This window comes from Monodon monoceros, unplaced genomic scaffold (assembly GCF_005190385.1).
Source record: "Monodon monoceros isolate NGI ecotype Baffin Bay Population unplaced genomic scaffold, NGI_Narwhal_1 Super_Scaffold_14, whole genome shotgun sequence".
Taxonomy (NCBI): Eukaryota; Metazoa; Chordata; class Mammalia; order Artiodactyla; family Monodontidae; genus Monodon; species Monodon monoceros.
Window position 1 is genome coordinate 41,216,949 of NW_021703770.1, and position 17,305 is coordinate 41,234,253.

The 17,305-nt window shown below is 34.4% G+C and overlaps 1 non-coding gene across 1 annotated transcript; it reads left to right on the forward strand.

Annotated features, from left to right (window-relative positions):
* The first annotated feature begins 16,990 nt into the window (after nucleotides 1-16,990).
* On the forward strand, nucleotides 16,991-17,097 carry LOC114895712. The gene has a single exon (XR_003793614.1). It is a non-coding gene; the product is annotated as a U6 spliceosomal RNA (small nuclear RNA).
* Nucleotides 17,098-17,305: the final 208 nt, after the last annotated feature.

A 17,305-nucleotide genomic window follows, 5' to 3' on the forward strand; every position in this document is an offset into this window, starting at 1 on the left:
TTTCAAGGCAGGTAATAAAAATAAGACAGCTTGTAGAAGATAATACCTATCTCCTAAACTGGATCTCTACCCCAGATCTCTACCCCTGGATCTCTACTAACTTAAAGACGTAATACTGAAGACAACTTAAAGCACTGACAGTATGAGAGAGGATTTGCTCTCCGTGCTGCTTAGTAGATCCTAAAGTACCCACTGACAACTGACAGCTCCCTGTGAACAGATTTGATCTGGTCCCTGTACATTACTAGACATGTACAATGGCTGGGTTCAGAACCTGCATCCACTAATTCTGTTGTCCTCACAAAACCATCACTAGGCAATATGACTAGAGAATTGCCTTTGCTGAGTAAATGTTGTTTCAAAGAAACATTTTATTGAGTAGATGCAACTTTGCTGTTAAGACAATCCTACCCACAGTATATGCCAACATAATTCTCTCTGAATATCCTGATATCATAGAGATGACTTTTGTCTTCAGTGAGAATAAAAAGAGCTGACCACAAAATTCTATACAGGAAAAAGGTCTTTGTTGTCCATCATCTCATCTTATTAAAATCTATTGATTAGCACTTCTATAAATTGACCACTGCTATTCTCACTAGTGGCCCTAAGGTTCTGTATTTCTGAAACATTTAAGATTCAGTAGTGTTGATGCTATGTGCATTATTTTGGTTGTTTGTTTTTTTATACTATTAAGCCTTAATGTAACTAACAGAAGAAACTTTGCTTTGGGGGAATGGTAACTGGGGCAGGAGGTAGTCGGTGGGGGGGTGCTAAAGGTCGTGGTGAAGAGTAGAAAAGAGAATAGCTGTTTTTCATTGTAAGTTTTTCGATTCCGTTTGATTATTAATCATGTTGCATATATTACTTTTATTTTAATTTATAACAATTACAAATGTAATACTATGCCCCAAAACTTCACAGTGTAAAATATCTTATTTGATCTTCCCAATAGCCTTGTGGGCAGACACACATGTCCTTTCTTCCTTGTTCAATAACTAAGTATTTGATGTGGGAAAGTCGTTTAAATTCCAAGTATTAGCTCATCTAAGACATGAGGCTAATTTTACTTGTCCTATTGATATATAAAGCACAAAATTTTATACATCAAACTAGGTAATGTGGAACAATTTGAACATATGCAATGGATCTTTTTATAGCTATGGATCTTTCTATAGCTATAGCTATAGTAATAAGCATTTATTTTAATACTTATTCATAATTTGTTATAAAAACAATCTTTAAGCATGGCTGTTCTGTCTTGTTATGTGGAAACCCATTGAAAATGATATAAGATTGTTTGTGGTTTTATTGACCTCATCTCAAACTTTGATCCTATACAAGAAACTGCTATTGTCATTGGTAGTCATGACATTTATTATACCCTGAATTTAAAAGGCAATCACTACATTCTACATATGCACAAAAATAATTACTTTATTATTATATATTTTAATAATCATTTTTATATACACTTTCATGGCTTTTTAAATTATTTAACATTGTGATAATAAACTTATAATAATTTTGTTAGCAATTTGAAATTAGAAACAAGATAAAAATTGAAGCCTGAATTATATATTTAAACTTGGAGAATCAAACTATCCTTCTCTCTAATTTGTAGCTATTATTTATATTATTGAATTTGAACATCTTTCATATGTTTCAGTTTATCTAATTGTGTGATTTCTTCTTTGTTTTAATTTTGAAGTGCTTAACAAGAATCTCTTATTTATTATTATGTGGGAGCTTCTAATCTTTATGTAAATATAGAAATTTTTCAGAGTATCTGTCCCCATTAGATTTTCATATAGTTTATTCTATTCAAATTGAAAAAATAACCTAAATATTTTTCTACACATGTTCATTGGATTGTTTGCAATCCAATCCAAAATTTTACTGTTCTCTTTTTCCCCAAATGATCTATCTCACCTGTATAAAATTATAATTATTATAACTAGCATAAAGAAAAAAAGTAAAAATGATTTGAAAAAGTAAATATAAAGTGAAAAATTAAAATAAAAATTAGAACTAGAGAAGAAAAATAATAAAGACAAAGAATATGAGGTAGATAATTTTATTCTCAATTCTTATGTGTTAATTTTAGTACATAAACATTTGATTACAAAACTAAGACAAAAATTATAAAAAAATAAAATAAATATAAAAAAATTCATGTCTTTTAAAAATGCTAAAATACTACAACATTAAAACTATTAAGAAAATAATGCTCACAATCCCACTATCATGTTTTCATTTTTTATTTTCATGATTTTATCCAAACGTTGACATGAAAACATCCAGAGTAAAACAGGTACTGTATGAACATTGACAAAACTTTACTTGTAACTCATTTTCCTTTAGTTCTAAAATGCTCTCATTTGGAGAACTTCCCTTTGGGTATTTTCTGTAAGCTATTTGATTTTCTAGTAATCACAACCAAAATGGTATTACAGAAATTAATCATTTCCTTTATTCATCTAAATATGCTCTAAACTTACAAACTGTTTATATTTTTATATTTATTTTTTCAATTAAATTGTGGCCACAATGAAAAGCAAATTTGTTTTTGTTTTTATTGTAATATAGTTAACATACAATATTATGTTAGTTTCAGGTGTACTACATACATAGTGATTTGACATTTGCATATATTATATTTTTATTAGACTGCTTTATTGAGGTATGATTGACATACAAATAGCTGTACATATTTAATGTATACAAATTGATTAAAAGAAATTTCTAAGAGAGAAAATGTACAAATTAAGGAAAAGAGAGCCCAAAGCCAGCACCTAGAGCATGGCAACCTGTAGACGAGTTTAGAGGAAGAGGAGACAAAAAAATGAGTCAAAGAATAGGATCCACGCAGGAAGGAAGAAAACCAGGAGAGAGCTATTTCATGATGTCCAGAAGATTTTAAGGAAGAGGAAGTAGGCAGCAAGTTCAAAGCTACTAAGAAGTCAAACAGGGGTGAAGAAATGATACTTTGATTTGACACCACGCTAGCTATTGGAGAACAAGAAAAAGACAGTTTAGAGCACAGAAGGGCATGCAAGAATTGTTGGAGACAACTTACCATGAAAGTTTTGCTGTGAAGGGCAGCAGACATATGGAACAATAATTGGTAGGGAAGTGTCACCAAGGGAAGGTATTGTTTAAAATGGAGGATAGTGGAGCTTGATTTGCATGCATTATTTTTTTAAGCATGAGAGCATGAACCTCAGAAACAAAACACTGAAAACTGCCAGTTCAAAACATAGTCATTTTTTTATCTATTGCCTTATATAAGTGTAAAAATTTCCAAATTTCCTCATTTTTATTTTAACGAAAAAAAATGGAGTTTTCATTATTTTATTTCCTTGCTTCCATTAGTTTGTTTTTAATGACACATGTCATTAAAAACATGCACATGTTTTTTAAAGTGTCTTTAAAAATACAAACTAAGCAGAAATAAGTAGAACAAGAATTTGAAGTAGCTCTTTATGTGCTTATCCCATCACCTTGCCAGAAGTTCTTGATGTTGCCAATTTATTCCAGACTTTTTCTATCCATGTACAAATGTAGGAATTGTATTATGTCTGACTGTTTATTAAAGGTATATCTCTCTGGAAAGGAAGATAATAAAAGAAAATGAATTAATGTTAAATGAACATCTACTCTGTGTTACTGCCAATATAGTTCATCATTCTATAATGTCATTTTTACTTGAATTTTTTTTTTGGAAAAACTGTATATTAAAACAAAAATTATGTGTTATGAAATAGAATACAAAATATACATGTTTTAAATAGAGGAAGTAATGAGAATTTAGAAAAATTTCTTGAGTATGGGATATTTTGGTGATAAGGTTTATTCAACTTATCACCCAGACCCCCTTATCACCTTCATTGTCTATCTGTAGGGTCTATTCATTAAGAAAAAAAGCTATGTTTATGCTAAATAAAATACATATTTTTATATCTAATCCACACAATAATAGCGAGGTAAATAGATATTATCATCCCTATAAAAATGGAGTTTTCATCAGAAGGAATGCACATCTACTGAAAAAGAAAGTAATGTTAGTATTAATATTATCTAACAGCAAATATTTATTATCTTAGTGCCAGTCACTGTTCTAGGTGAAGGAAATAGAGCAATGAACAAGACAAGAAAAGTTACTATTCTAATGGAACTTACATTCAAGTGAGGGGAGGTAAGTAGTACAAATAAATGAAGGAAAGCATTGAGGGTGATATGTACAATGAAGAGAATTTCAGTAAGCTGATGTGACACAGTTTGAATTTTGAATTAGCCAGCCATGAAAGGTCTCTTAGATGAGGTGACAGGAAGTGGCATGGGGTTGAGCATTCTAGGGGGACAGCAGAGCTGTCACAATTGTCTTCAGATGGAGTGAGCTTGGAATGCCAGGGTGAGAAGTGTAGCATGAGGTACCAGGGACTGAAGAGTCTGGACACACAAGCATTTGTAAAAAAAAAAAAAAAAAAAAGTGAGAAGTATGGGATTTAAATGTGTTGGCAAGTCATGAAACGATTTTAAGCAGAGGTATAGTATGACGTGACTACTCCTGATTTACATTACTCTCCTCTGTGGAAAATGAATCACGGGAGATCAAGATAGGTAAGGGGATGGGTTAGGAGTCTATTGTAGTAAACCTATCAAAAATAATGGTGACTGAATTTGGGTACCCAGAACAGGGTCCAGTGATTCTCCAATCTCAAGATGAGGGTCAAGCATAGGAGAAAAAGAACCAAAACAGGAGATCTGCAAGTGAAAGAATTAAAATAGGGCAGATTGGAAGTTGAGCTGATTATTATTATTATTACTGTTATAAATTCATTGGAAGCATTCATTGAGGGGAGCCAAGAAATGTTCTGAGTAGTGTCTCATACATTCTTTATACCATCCCCATGAGGAAGGCACTGTCATTACCCCCTTATACAGCAAGTATACAGAGGCTCAAAGTGGTTAAGTAAATTGTTTGACCTCCCACTAGTAGTACAGGGCAGAGACAGAATTCAAACCTGAGCAGTCTGACACCAGACCTACATTCTAAAACTTTCCCTTAACTACCTCCAAATGGTGATGGGGATAGACCATGGGGCAGATGGAGCTCTATGTTCCAGAAGGCATATAAAGATCAGAAGGAAGGGTGTTCCTAGGCACAGATATGGCAGAGCACATATGCCCTGAAAACTTTGGATATAGTGGCTATGCACATATGTAAAGAGATCTATTTGACCAAGAACACATGCTGCCGTGGCAAATGAATCTATGAGAATTGAAAGATACTGAGGAAGGAAGACTTCCTCTTCTATTCTGGACCCAAGAAAGCTCTGCCATACAGTACCTCTGAAAGACTCTTAGGTCAATCAAACTCTTTCCTTCATACTATGTCATCAGTTTTAAATAGTGATGAGTGCCTTGACCACTGCAGATCAGTGGACAGACCAGGAGATTAAGACTGAGGCTCCTGCGTTTTAACAGTAAAACTTCATGGTTGAAAGCACTGAGCATGATTCTTCAAATGAGAAGATTATCCAGTTTTCCTCTACTTGTAGGGAATAGCCATAGCTAAACATTTTCTCCACCAGTAAGTTTAAAACATAATTTTTAGCTAAATTAGTCTAGTTAGGTCCCTCACAACAGTATACTACCTCTTCAAAGGATGTGGAATTGTGCCATGATTTGAAGTTATTAAGATAATTTACTATCTCTTAAGTCACATTACAAAGAGAAGTTCCCCAAAATATAGCGAACAAAGGCAGCAGTATTGGAACAAAAATTTGGTTTCCTGTTTTTTAGTGAGACAATACAGATTTGAATTTATAATTGTCAGCATTCATCTTAATATCTGGCATTTTATTTTAATCATACCATAATTACCTAATCCCCAAAAGATCATCAGAAACAAATACAAATGGAAGTTTCATTTACTGACAGTAATCTACCATATTGCAGAATGAATTGTTTCCCCCCCAAAAAAACATATATCCTAACCCCTGGTACCTGTGAATGTGACCTTATTTGTAAATATGGTATTTGCAGATGTACTTAAGATGTATATTAAGATGAAATCATCCTGGAGTAGAATGGACCCTTAATCCAGTGTAACTGGTGTCCTTCTAAGAAGAGACAAGACACAGAGAGAAAAGAACATCTAGTGAAGACACAGATACACAAAAGGAGGAAGGCCCATGTCACGATGGAGGCAGAGATTGAAGGTACACTGCTGCAAGCCAAAGATTGCCAAGGATTACCAGCAACAACCAGAAGTTAGAAGACAGATAACATGTCATGCTGACTCCTCGATATCAGACTTTTGACCTCCTGTGAGAGAATACATTTCTATTGTTTTAAGCTACTCAAGTTTGTGGTAATTTGTTATGGCATTCTCAGAAGACTAATGCATACTGGTAAAGAAATCATGAGAGATTTCACAAAATTTCAAACCACATTATGACCCATGTCAGGATAGAAATCACTTCCATTTTCACTGATCTTTAAAGGTAAAAATGAAATCAATTTTACTCTTTTTTTCAGGATGTTAGAAATGAATCTTTTCTCATAGTTATTTCAACTCACACAAACCCCTAAGAAATATTACTTAATTTATAGTTTATTCAGTTTAATATCTTGTATCCTGCTTATACTTGTTTGGGAGCATGGTTTCCTCCCTAGATCCAGTGAGGTGTTAGCCTTAATGTTCTCAAGAAATAAATCATCTTCTAGGTCTTTCAAAGTGTTCAAATAAACAAAGTCAATAGGAAAGAATGAAAGCAATTTGGCATCTCACTTCTCCATATGTCCACACCTCTTTCCCATCCTCCTGCCTTGAACATTATAATCAGACAATGGTAACTTAGCACCTAGAGTCCTATTTACAAAATAGTGTTCAGAAAAATGAACAGTCCAGATACCTTCAAAAACGTGTATGATGAAGGAGAGGTTGTCTTCAGTGGGAAGTCGAGGGGGAGTTTCAGAAACCTACTCATTGAAAAGGGTTCTAAGGAAAACTTGTGAAGCTGGACACTGAATAGGGGAACGAGTATTGAAAATTCAGGCCACCAACAAAAGAAGTGAATTTTTTGCCATCTCAGAGGCCCTTGGTCAACTTCCTGCTTTGCTCAAGCAGTTCAGGTTCTTTGAAGCATATCCATGGAGAGGAAGTGTTTAAGGAATAAGGAGAGGTGTTCTGTGAGAGGACCACCATACTTTTGCATTGCTCAAGCACACAGCGCTCAAAGGAAATCTAATCAAGGGCCAGCATCAGTGGCTTCATGGAGCTGGCACTGAATATTAATCTTACAGCTGCTGCACTGATTTCTGCAAGGGTTTTCCCAAACCAGACACAAACCCAATCGAACAGGAAAATGTCAGAAGGAGAAAAAACAGGAGGTTCCTCTTTCTCTGGTACCTGTGAAGGTCTTTATACACCATCTTCAGTATGTACCTAATAGTGTGAATTGTGTGACAAACTTTGTAGGTAGTAGCACTCAACATTTTTTTCCTACTACAAAACACTCATACTACATTGTCATTGTCATCATTCCCAATTTAATAGCCATTATTCCACCCTTTTCTTCCTCACTTAAGATGGTATCTAAAGGTATCTTACCAAATGTGAGAGTAACATTATTATAAATCTACTCTGATTTAAAAATGTTACCTGAAAACTTTAGGGATTTTACTGTTATTTTATGCAAATTTCGAATGAGATAGCTCACTATTAACTTTGACACAACAGTCCGCTATGATGCCAAGCAGTTATTAACTAGTCTGAGAGTGCTGCTCAGCTGGTTAACTAACCTCTTTGTTAAAATCTTTAAACATAGGAGAACATATTTTTTTAACCCAGAAGTTCACATGAAGACATTCATTTATAATTAAAAGAGAAAAGGGTTCATTGATAATGACTAAAACTCTAATATGAAATGAATTATTTATAGTCAAATTAAGTGGTTAATATAAGCATAGGTATATGCAATAAATTACAAATAATTCTTAGAGAATATAAAATGTGAAGCAAGGCTTAGAAGATGAGCAGCTGCCCACTAGGTGGACCAGTAGGGGAAAACATTGCTCATAAATGTATTAGTATGCACAGAGATGTGCTATCATTCAGAGGACTACATAGTTCTCAATGACTGGAGCATGGGGGCTTTTTATTGTGGGTGGAGGCTTGAACTTAGAGAATTAGGAAGATAGTGGAGAGTCTTAGAGTCCACACTAAGGAGCTGTACTTTCATCCTGTAGAGAATGGAGGTTGAGTGGGGAGAGTTAGATTAGGGAGACGAGTTAGGAAACCATTGAAATTATTTAGGTGGAAGATGTTCCAGCAAAGACTGCAGCACTGGGGAGGAGAAGATGAATGAATTGTAAAAGTGTTAAGTTGTAATAGACAGGAATGGGTCACCATTTGAAGACAGAAAAAGAAAGGGGGAAAGGGGAAATTGAGGATAAATCCAGGTTACTGGATTGGGTAACTGAAAAAATGGTGGTGGTTTTCAAAAATAATCATTTAATCAATGGATATTTATTGAAAACTTAATATGTACCTGTACATATTAACATGTGCAGCCCACACATTTGATAAAACATGAGAAGAGGGGTAATATTACATAACAAGTCAAAATATAGTCTCTAGATTCAGAAGGACTGAGTTCAAATCTAAGGTTTATGTGTGATATTTGACTAGCATTTTACTTTTCTAAGTCTCACTTTGCTTATCTATAAAATGGAGTATGACAGTCATGGACCTGCCAGCTGCAAGGAATGCAGTTCTTTAACAGCCTTAGCTGTGGGCATATTAGGATCTGCTTCAACTTTTGAGTAAGTGCATGTGCTCCCTGGGCAGCGCCCTATAAGACTGTGTGGTGCTAGCATATACGTATAGACATATAGTTCAGGGGAATGGAATTGAGTCCAAAAATAAATCCTTACATTTATGGTCAATTGATTTTTTTTTTTTTTTTTGCGGTACGCGGGCCTCTCACTGCTGTGGCCTCTCCCGTTGCGGAGCACAGGCTCCGGACGCGCAGGCTCAGTGGCCATAGCTCACGGGCCCAGCCGCTCCGCGGCATGTGGGATCCTCCCAGACCGGGGAACGAACCCGTGTGCCTTGCATCAGCAGGCGGACTCTCAACCACTGCACCACCAGGGAAGCCCTGGTCAATTGATTTTTGACAAGGATGACAGAACAATTCAATGAAGGAAAGAATAATATCTTCAACTAAGACAACTGGGTATCCACATGCAAAAGGATGAAATTGAACCCCTACATCCCACCATACATAAAAATTAACTCAAAATAGATCAGAGAACTGAATGTAATAACTAAAATTATACAACTCGTAAGAAAATAAGCATGTGGTATGTGACCTTGGGTTAGGGAATGGTTTCTTAGTTAAAACACCAAAGCACAAGTAACAAAAGAAAAATATACATAAATTGTACTCATCAAATTTAAAAACTTGTGTTGTAAAGGATACCAAGCAAAAAGTGAAAAGACTTCCCACAGAATGAGAAAAAAACATTTGCAAATCATGCATCTGACAAGGGACTTCTATCCAGGATATGTAAAAACTCTTACAACTTGACAATAGAAAGACAACTCAGTTTCAAAATACAAATCATGCATCTGACAAGGGATGTCTATTCAGGATATGTAAAAACTCTTACAACTCAACAATAGAAAAACAACTCAGTTTCCATTTGGGCAAAGGACTTGAATAGACATTTCTCAAAAAAAGACAAGCAAATGGCCAGTAAGCACAAGATTTTCAATATTAGTCATTAGGGAAAGGTAACTCAAAACCACACCCACTAGGGTAGTTATAATTTTTTAGAAACCAGATGATAAGAAGTATTGGTGAAGATGTGGAGACATTGGACACCCCATACTTTACTGAAGGGAATGTAAAATTACACTTTGGAAAACAGTTTGCACTTCTTCAAGATGTTGAACAAAGAATTACCATATAATCCAGCAATTCCATTCCTAGGTATATACCCAAAAGAAAAGAAAAAATGTTCACGTAAAAACTTGTACAAATGTTCATACCAGCATTATTCACAATAGATCAAAGGTGGAAAAGCCTAAATGTCCATTAATTGATGAATGAATAAACAAAAGTGTTATGTCCATACAATAGAATATTATTTAGCAATAAAAAAATGAAGCACTGATACATGCTACAACATGGATAAATCTTGAAAACATTATAATAATTAGAAGAAGCCAGTCATGAAAGACCACATATTATATGATTCCACTGAAATAAAATTTCCAGAATAGGTAAATCCATAGGGACAGAAAGTAGATTTGGGTTTTCCAGGATCTGGAAAAGAGGGAACTCAGAAGCCAGTGGGATGTTGAAAATGTTCTAAAATTATATTGTGGTGATAGTTGCACAATTCTGTCAATATACTAAAATCTGCTTAACTCTACACTTTTTTAAGGTATACTGCATGATGTTTTAATATACACATACATTGTGAAATGATTACCACAATCAAGTTAATTAACATATCCATCACTTCACACAGCTAACCTGTTGTTTTATTTTTTGTAAGAACAGTTAAGATCTACTCTCAGCAGGAACTTATGGTTACCACGGGGGGAAGGGTGGAGGGGAGGGATAGTTAGGGAGTTTGGGATTGACACGTACACACTGCTATATTTAAAATGGATAACCAACAAGGACCTACTGTATAGCACAGGAAACTCCGCTTAATATTATGTAGCAACCTAATCGGGAAAAGAATTTGAAAAAGAACAGATACATGTATATGTATAACTGAATCACTTTGTTGTACAACTGAAACCAACACAACATTGCTAATCAAATATACTCCAATATAAAATTAAAAGTTAAAAAAAAATCTACTCTCAGCAAATTTCAAGTATACAGTATAGTATCATTAAGTATAGTCATTATGCTGTACATTAGATCTCCAGAATTTATTCATCTTACATAACTGAAACTTTATATTCCTTGACCAACTTTTCTCCATTTTCCACCTTCTGACCCCTGGCAAACACCATTCTATTCTCTGCTTCTATGAATTCAACTGTTTTAGATTTCACATATAAGTGAAACCATGCAGTATTTTTCCTTCTTTGCCTGGATTATTTCACTTAGCATAATATTCTCTAGGGTCATCCATATTGTTGCAAATGGCAAGATTTCCTTCTTTTTTAAGGCTGCATGATATTCCATTGTGTGTACATACTTTATTTTCTTTATCTTTTGTATGTCGACAGGCACTTAGTTTGACTCCTCATCTTGTGTATTATGCATGATACTGCAGTGAACATGGGAGTGCAGATTTCTCTTCCAATTACTGATTTCATTAATCTTTGGGTATATACAGAGAAGTGGGGTTGTTGGATCATATGGTAATTCTATTCTTAATTTTTTTGAGAAACTTCCATATGATTTTCCAAAATGACTGTACCAATTTATATTCCTACCAAAAGTGTACAAGTGTTCTCCTCCACATTCTCACTAGCACCTGTTATATTTTATTCGTTTTTTGTGGTTTTTTTTTGCAATTTTGTTTTTTGGGTTTTTAATTTTTTTTGTCTTTTTTAAAAATTAATTAATTAATTTATTGGCTGTGTTGGGTCTTTGTTGCTGAGCACAGGCTTTCTATATTTGCAGCGAGCGTGGGCTACTCTTCATTGCGGTGTGCAGGCTTCTCGTTGTGGTGGCTTTCCTTGCTGCGGAGCACAGGCTCTAGGCACGTGGGCTTCAGTAGTTGTGGCACACGGGCTCAGTTATCATGGGCTCTAGAGCACAGGCTCAGTAGTTGTGGTGCACAGGCTTAGTTGCTCTGCAGCATGTGAGAACTTCCCGGACCAGGGATTGAACCCGTGTCCCCTGCATTGGCAGGCAGATTCTTAACCACTGTGCCACCAGGGAAGTCCCTGTTTTATTCTTTTGATAAAAGCCATTTTAACAGGCATGAGCTGATACCTCATTGTGATTTTGATTTGCCTTTCCCTGATGATTAGTGATGTTGAGCACCTTCCTATACATCTGTTGGTCTTTTATATATCTTCTTTTGAGAAATGCCTATTCAGTTCCTTTGCTCATTTTTTAATCGGATCATTTTTCTTCCTATTGAGTTGTTTTAGTTCCTTATATATTTTGGATATTAACTCCTTATCAGATATACAGTTTGAAAATATTTTCTCCCATTCCTTAGATTGTCTCTTCACTCTCTTGATTGTTTCTTTTTCTGTGAAAAAGCTTTTCAGTTTGATGCAATTCCATTTCTCTATTTTTACTTTTGTTGCCTGTGCTTTTTTGATCATATCCAAAAAATCGTCACTCAGACCAATGTCAAGAAATTTTTCCCTGTGTTTTCTTCTAGGAGTCTTACAATTTCCAGTCTAATGTTTACTAACTGTGCACTTTAAATGAGTAGATTATCAGGTATGTGAATTATATGCTAATAAGGCTGTTTTTTAAAATCCATTTTAAAAAAAGAATGAGTTGATGGCTTATAAAAGATCATACTGTATTTTAATGTACAAAGTGAGAAAAAATAATTTAATCATTATGTATTCCTAAGGCTGCCATAACAGAATATCACAGACTCAGTGGCTTAAAACAACAGAAATTTATTGTCTCACAGTCTGGAGGCTAGAAATTTGAAATCAAAGTGTCAGCAGACTTGGTTCTTTCTGAAAGCTCTAAGAACATTTTCCACGTCAATCTCATTGTTCCTGCCAGTTGCCGATAATCTTCGGCATTCTGTGGCTTGTAGATGCATCACTCCACCCTCTATCTTGATCTTCACATGGCCTTCTTCCTCTCTGTCTTCACATGGCCATCTCCCTCCTCATCTCTCTGTCTTCTATTCTTATAAAGACACCAATTGTATTGGATTTGGGGCCCATCCTAATGATCTCCTCTTAACCTAATTAGATCTGCAAAGGCCTTGTTTCTAAATAAGGTCACATTCATAGGTACTGAGGATTAGAATTTCATTATATCTTTTGGGGGGACAAAATTCAACCTCATAACAGACTGTAAGTTATTTCAGTTGATTCTCTTATCTAGGCCCTTGTTTTGAATAGTTTAGTGTTAGGAACTAAGTAGGTACTAAATAAATATTCATTGACTGATTAAACCATTCAATCTGTATAGCTGTCTACTTTAATTTGAAAGACCTTTAGGGATAGAGTCTATAATCTTACTTGAATTTATACCCTAATGTTTAATTAAAGGAGTACTTCCTTCTAATCAAAGGCTTTGCATTTTCATTCTTTGCCAAAATAACTGGCTAATGGATTGTTTGCTGAATTGATCCAATCAGTCATTTAAGTGGAACCCTGTTAACTGGTCAACTCAGTCAAAATGATCTTGAATTTAGTCATGTTGACTCAGCCTCTTTTAAAACAATTTAAGCTAATTTCCTCTTGCCTTGTCCTCAGGTAAAAATGAAGAATGTTCTCATAATAACCCTTTATCCTTCTAATATCCAGGCCAAACAATCCCAAATTCTGTAATCCCTCATTCAAGTTCAGATATGGATTTTTAAGGCATTCCAAATACATAAGAAACGTGCATTTGATAATTTTTATTTTAAGAGCAACTAAAGCTCCTTATTATTGCACAGTCTTATGTACCTATGTCACTACCTTAAAAAGAAAAATGCACAAAAATGTCAATTAGACTTCTTCAAATATCTGATGCTTGCTGAAAGGATTTTTACTATGGATCTTATGCTATTCTTTAATCTATATTACATACACAATTTTCTTGAAATTTCTTCTGTGGTTAAAAGGTATAATCATCTTCTATAGTTAAAAAGCATACCTTGGAACTACAAAAAGTGAAATATTTGCCTTCAGGTTTTTCCTGCTTATTATTATAAACATATACCTTCGTTGAAAATTCCAGAGGTAATTGAATAAAACATACTTTAAAATTCACTTTAATTATTAATTATTTTTCAAAAGGAAATTACATCTAACTTCTCTGTTCACATATATTGAATTTTGATGCAACACAAGAAAATATATCATGGATGATCCTTCTACTCTTTGTGTATTTATATTACTTCCTGGGTTTTCACTGCACCTTTACGTTTCATTTTGAGTAGATTAGACACAAAATAAATTTGAGTATTAGGCATGAGGTGTATGTTGTTTGGGGGAAACTGTTTTACTAAATACATTCAGAACCATAAAACTCTTTATTGTTTCAGGTTCATTTACAGAACAGGAAGTGTAAATGGAGCCAATAATTTTAAGGGCTGTAAATGGCTTTGAAGAGTTTTGTAAATGTATAGAAAAATATCTAAATGTATTTCATGTTGTTTCTGAGAAACATTTTATAATTTGGAGAAATTAACCATGATAAAGAATTTTGTTTCCCTAAATAAAAAGATTTTTTTTTTTTGCAAGTGACATGAAGAAAAGATTTAGAACAATTTTTGTCTTTATTTTTACTTCCAGTCCTGTGGATTGGGAGTCTCTTCCAGGTCTGGACATCCTTTGACTCTGTCCCTATCTCTGCCTTCTGGATTCTGTTCCTAGCTCCGTATCTATCCTACCTTCTTCCATGGTTCTCAACTTAATTCTCTTACAGTAACAAGCCAATTATAGGCTGATTTCACTAGTGTAACTTATTGTGCTGAATACTGGAGCCATTTGCCTAGATTAAAAGAGGGGGTGGGGAAGATTAATATAGTCTATTAATCTAGTGATTGACGGTCTCATAAAGCACAATATACAACCTACTACCTTTTACTAGGAAATAGACTTAAGATTTACATTTTTTCTCCTAATATAAGCAATAAGCTCATGTTGTATGTGCAGTTGTTATTAACAATGTCCATATGAATTATCCAGTTCTCTTAACAGTAATAATAATAGCCAACATGTATGAAGCATTTAGTAGAATTACTGTTGTGGCAATTCACATGAGAACCAATAAGGGCCTTATAAAATTTATGTTAGATACAATTATGTCCCATCTCCTGAAATGAGAGTATTTTGAAAGCAGAGATCATGACTCACTCATCCCAATATTTTCCGTGCCTAGAAAATGTCTTCCAAAGGTAAAATTCAATAAATGTGTATTGTTTTGCTTCTGATTTTAATTGTATATATCACAAATAAAGTTGAAACCCTCCCAAGAGGGTACTCTCCCCTCCCAAGAGGTAATCACTATTATAAGTTTAGTGTTTAACTTTCCTGAAGATATTCTATTTTTCAATATAATAGATTTTATATCCATATACAACATGATATTGCTTTGGAAAGTAGTTAAACTTTATACAAATTATATCATATAATAGATGTTATTTTATAACATTTTTGTCCAACATTACATTTTCAAAATATATCTATGTTGGATTGCTTTCAACTCTAGTTAATTGATTTTAACTGTGGCATAGCAACATTACTTGACTATACCTAAATGTTGAATTTTGTCAAATGCTTATGTATCTATTGATATAATTAAGCATTTTTTTCCTTAATCTATAAATTTGATGTGTTGTGTTATGATATATTTTTCTGGTGGTGAATCATCCTTTCATTCCAGGAATACATTCTAAATTCTATCTTGGGGACTTCCCTGGTGGTGCAGTGGTTAAGAGTTCACCTGCCAATGCAGGGGACATGGGTTCGACCCCTGGTCCGGGAAGATCCCACATGTCGCGGAGCAACTAAGCCCGTATGCCACAACTACTGAGGCTGTGCTCTAGAACCCGTGAGCCACAGCTACTGAGCCTGTGTGCCACAACTACTGAAGCCCGTGCACCTAGAGCCCGTGCTCTGCAACTAGGGAAGCCACCACAATGAGAAGCCCGTGCATCACAGCGAAGAGTAGCTCCTGCTCACCACAGCTAGAGAAAGCCTGCGCGCAGCAACGAGGACCCAACACAGCCAAAAAAAATTAATTAATTAAAATATAAAAGTTAAATAAATAAATAAATAAATTATATTTTGTCTGATATTAACATAGCTAAAATAACTTTCTATCTATTATCTTCAGAGTACTTACTCATTTATTTTTTCATTTCTTAATTATCAACTCTTCTGTATGTTCTGTTAATAGTAACATATTTTAGTCCAGTTTGATACCAGAGGTATTTTAATAGGAGAGTTTAATATGCTTACACTTGTTATGATTGATATATTTGTCCGTATCTCTGTTTTCTATCTTTCACTTTCCAATTACCATGTTGTGTTTGCATCTTTAATATTCTTCATTTATAGATTTTTAATGCTTTCTAATGCTTTTTTAATTTCTATACAAATTTGGAAGCTATTGATTTCTTTTCATAGTAGTTACTTTAAATTATTGACATTAAAAACTTAGTTTAAAAATTTTTTCGGTGAAGAGGCAAGCCAAAACTTGGAGAAAATATTTGTAAAACACATATCCAAATAAGAACTTGTATTCAAAACATGCAGAAAACTTTCTAAACTCAAAAATAAGGAAACAAACAACCGGACTTTTAGAATGTGTGAAAGATCTAAACAGAAACTTCACCCAAGAAGATATACAGATGGCAAATAAGCAAATGAAAAGATGCTCAACATCATAAGTCATTAGGGAATTGCAAACTAAAACAATACTACACACCCATTAAAATGGCTAAAACTTAAAAAAAAAAACCCAAAAGGCTGATAATCCCAAATGCTGGTGAGGATGTGGAGCAACAAGAACTCTCATCCATTGCTGGTGGGACTGCAAAATGGGTACAATCATTTTGGAAGACAATTTCTTACTAAGCTGAGCATAATCTTACCTTACAATCCAGCAACTGTGCTCCTAGTTACCCAATTGAGTTAAAAATGTATGTCTGCACAAAAATCTGTGCATGAATGTTTATATCAGCTTTATTTATAATCACCAAAACCTGGAAGCAACCAATATGTCTTCAATAAGTGAATGGATAAACAAACTATGGTACATCTATACAATGTAATATTATTCAGTCATAAAAAGAAATGAGCATGCTCTCTTCAGCAGCACATGTACTAAAATGGGAACGATACAGAGAAGATTAGCATGGCCCCTGAGCAAGGATGACATGCAAATTCGTGGAGCATTCCATACTTTTTATTATCAAAAAATCTGGGAACGATAGATGTTGGAAAGGGTGTGGTAAAAAGGGAACCCTCCTGCATTGTTGGTGGGAATGTAAATTGATACAACCACTATGGAAAACAGAATGGAGATTCCTCAAAACATTCAAAATAGAACTACCATATGACCCACCAGTCCCACTACTGGGCATATACCCTAAGAAAACCATAATTCAAAAAGAG